Source organism: Cryptomeria japonica, unplaced genomic scaffold (genome assembly GCF_030272615.1).
Source record: "Cryptomeria japonica unplaced genomic scaffold, Sugi_1.0 HiC_scaffold_1667, whole genome shotgun sequence".
In the NCBI taxonomy this organism is placed as follows: domain Eukaryota; kingdom Viridiplantae; phylum Streptophyta; class Pinopsida; order Cupressales; family Cupressaceae; genus Cryptomeria; species Cryptomeria japonica.
Genome location: NW_026729992.1, coordinates 15,001 through 19,156, shown reverse-complemented (window position 1 = coordinate 19,156; position 4,156 = coordinate 15,001).

Genomic DNA, 4,156 nt, shown 5'->3' with positions numbered 1-4,156 from the left:
TTTTTAGTTTTTCGCCGGGCGTCGCAATGCTATTTGAATAAACCTTTTGCCCGTTTGCGTTCTCGTCGGGGCCGGGCCGGGCCGGGGTGCGCTGCCCGCACTACCGCGCGCGCGGGGGCGACACCGAGCGCGCACCCGAGGCGCCCCGAGCACACAGGCCACGGTGCAACCCGGGCGTTGTGCGCGCACCCCGGTGCGCCCGAGGTGCTGCGCGCGCACCCAGGTGAAATCGGTGTGCACCTCGGCCAGTGCGCGCTCGGTCGAGTCGCGCACGTTGGCCAAGGTGCACGGTGATGTTTCTTACTCTAAGGTTCCGCACCAGACGCCCGGGACAGGTGAGCGAAGCTGGGCGGGGCCGGGTGCGCGGCCGGGGCAGGTGCACGCAGCTGGAGAGAGCTTTGGAGCACACTTCGGAGCGCACCAATGATGCGCTCCATTCAAAAGTTTCCTGAAAAGGCAAAAAAAGTTGAGATTATAGAATTTCCCACTTGAGAGATTGTAAAAAAAAAAAATTTAAAATGAAGGAAACGCGGGTGCCAAGGTGTGCGCAGCCCAGCCAAGGTGTGCGCACCAAGGCGCCCACCCTGGCGAAGGTGCACGCAAGGTGCGCACCCGAGGCAAACCGGACAATTAACCCAACTTTCGACTTCGCGCGCACCTTGGAGCGCACTTCGGAGCGCTCCTTGGTGCGCACCAATCTTGGGCACCTCGGAGTGCACCATGGCGCCCACCAAGGTGCGCACCCGGGGCAAACCGAGCTCCGACTTCGTGCGCACCTTGGAGCGCACGAAAGGTGCGCACCATGGCGCCCACCAAGGTGCGCAGCCCAGCCAAGGCGTGCGCATCAAGGTGCGCACCCTGGCGAAGGTGCGCACCCGGGGCAAACCGAGCTCCGACTTCGTGCGCACCTTGGAGCGCACAAAAGGTGCGCAACCCAGCCAAGGTGTGCGCACCCCGGTCAAACCGAGCTCCGAATCGTGCGCACCAGAGGTGCACGCCATCGTGCGCACCTTGGAGCACACTTCGGAGCCCTCCTTGGTGCGCGCCGATGTTGCGCACCTCGGAGCGCACCCGGGGAAAACAATGCAATTAACCCGACTTTCGACTTCGTGGGCACCTCGGAGCGCTCTCGGGTTCGCACCTCGGAGCACACCGAGGTGCCCACCCTGGCGAAGGTGCACGCGAGGTGCGCACCCGGGGCAAACCGGGCTCCGACTTCGTGCACGCCGCACCTTGGAGCACACTTCGGAGCGCTCCTTGGTGCGCACCAGGGCGCGCAACCCAGCCGAGGTGCCCACCCCGGCGAAGGTGCACGCGAGGTGCGCACCCGGGGCAAACCGGGCTCCGACTTCGTGCACGCCATGGTGCCCACCGCGGCGAAGGTGCACGCGAGGTGCGCACCCGGGGCAAACCGGGCTCCGACTTCGTGCACGCCGCACCTTGGAGCACACTTCGGAGCGCTCCTTGGTGCGCACCATGGTGCCCACCAGGGCGCGCAACCCCGCCGAAGGTGCACGCGAGGTGCGCACCCGGGGCAAACCGGGCTCCGACTTCGTGCACGCCGCACCTTGGAGCACACTTCGGAGCGCTCCTTGGTGCGCACCATGGTGCCCACCAGGGCGCGCAACCCCGCCGAAGGTGCACGCGAGGTGCGCACCCGGGGCAAACCGGGCTCCGACTTCGTGCACGCCATGGTGCGCACCGCGGCGAAGGTGCGCACCCGGGGCAAACCGGGCTCCGACTTCGTGCACGCCGCACCTTGGAGCACACTTCGGAGCGCTCCTTGGTGCGCACCAGGGCGCGCAACCCAGCCGAGGTGCCCACCCCGGCGAAGGTGCACGCGAGGTGCGTACCCGGGGCAAACCGGGCTCCGACTTCGTGCACGCCGCACCTTGGAGCACACTTCGGAGCGCTCCTTGGTGCGCACCATGGTGCCCACCAGGCCGCGCAACCCAGCCAAGGTGTGCGCACCAAGGTGCACGCGAGGTGCGCACCCGGGGCAAACCGGGGTCCGACTTCGTGCACGCCGCACCTTGGAGCACACATCGGGGCGCTCCCGGGTTCGCACCGGCGTTGCGCACCGTGGTGGGCACCTCGGAGCACACCAAGGTGGGCAGCGAGGTGCGCACCTTTGATGCGATGCCTTCACTAATTTCCATAAAAGGCAAAAAAAAAACGAGATTTTAAAATTTCCGTTTTGAAAGATAGTGAGAAAAAGGGAATGCTGGTGCCATCTTGAGCCCGCCCTGGTGCGCAGCCCAGCCAAGGTGTGCGCACCAAGGTGCCCACCCTGGCGAAGGTGCGCGCCCGGGCAATTAACCCAACTTCCAACTTCGCGCGCGCCAGGGTGGGAGCGCACCCAACAACCGGGCCTGGGAAGAGCCAATGCGAGAAACCCCACCAAACGCTTTGACAAAAAAAGAGGGGGCGCTCCAGTAACCCCGCTTCGGAGCGCACCCTGGGCAAACCCAGCCAAGGTGCCCACCCCGGCCAAGGTGCAGGCGAGGTGCGCACCCGGGGCAAACCGGGCTCCGACAACGTGCACGCCGCACCTTGGAGCACACTTCGTAGCGCTCCCGGGTGCGCACCTCAGAGCACACCAAGGTGGGCAGCGAGGTGCGCACCTTTGATGCGCTGCCTTCACTAATTTCCAGAAAAGGCAAAAAAAAAAGGAGATTTTAAAATTTCCGTTTTGAAAGATAGTGAAAAAAACGGAACGCGCGTGCCATCTTGAGCCCGCCCTGGTGCGCAGCCCAGGTAAGGTGCCCACCCTGGCAAAGGTGCGCACCCGGGCAATTAACCCTACTTCCGACTTCGTGCGCGCCAGGGTGGCAACCGGGCCTCGGAAGAGCCAATGCGAGAAACCCCACCAAACGCTCCGACAAAAAAAGAGGCGGCGCTCCAATAACCCCGCTTCGGAGCGCAGCCGGGGCAAACCCAGCCAAGGTGCCCACCCCGACGAAGGTGCACGCGAGGTGCGCACCCGGGGCAAACCGGGCTCCGACAACGTGCACGCAGCACCTTGGAGCACACTTCGAAGCACTCCCGGGTGCCCACCGGCGTTGCGCACCGTGGTGGGCAGCGAGGTGCGCACCTTTGATGCGCTGCCTTCACTAATTTCCAGAAAAAGGCAAAAAAAAATGAGATTTTAAAATTTCCGTTTTGAAAGATAGTGAAAAAAAAGGAACGCGGGTGCCATCTTGAGCCCGCCCTGGTGCGCAGCCCAGGCAAGGCATGCGCACCAAGGTGCCCACCCGAGGTGCACACCCGGGGCAAACCGGGCTCCGACTTCGTGCAGGCCGCACCTTGGAGCACACTTCGGAGCGCTCCTTGGTGCGCACCATGGTGCCCACCAGGGCGCGCAACCCAGCCAAGGTCTGCACACCAAGGTGCCCACCCCGGCGAAGGTGCACGCGAGGTGCGCACCCGGGGCAAACCGGGCTCCGACTTCGTGCACGCCATGGTGCCCACCGCGGCGAAGGTGCACGCGAGGTGCGCACCCGGGGCAAACCGGGCTCCGACTTCGTGCACGCCGCACCTTGGAGCACACTTCGGAGCGCTCCTTGGTGCGCACCATGGTGCCCACCAGGGCGCGCAACCCAGCCAAGGTGTGCGCACCAAGGTGCACGCGAGGTGCGCACCCGGGGCAAACCGGGGTCCGACTTCGTGCACGCCGCACCTTGGAGCACACATCGGAGCGCTCCCAGGTTCGCACCAGCGTTGCGCACCTTTGATGCGCTGCCTTCACTAATTTCCAGAAAAGGCAAAAAAAAATGAGATTTTAAAATTTCCGTTCTGAAAGATAGTGAAAAAAACGGAACGCGGGTGCCATCTTGAGCCCTTCCTGGTGCGCAGCCCAGGCAAGTTGTGCGCACCAAGGTGCCCACCCTGGCGGAGGTGCGCGCCCGGGGCAATCCGGGCTCCGACTTCGTGCACTGCATGGTGCCCACCAAGGCGCGCAACCCAGCCAAGGTGCCCACCGCAGCGAAGGTGCACGCGAGGTGCGCACCCGAGGTGCACACCCGGGGCAAACCGGGCTCCGACTTCGTGCACGCCGCACCTTGGAGCACACTTCAGAGCGCTCCTTGGTGCGCACCAGGGCGCGCAACCCAACCAAGGTCTGCACACCAAGGTGCTCACCCCGGCGAAGGTGCAC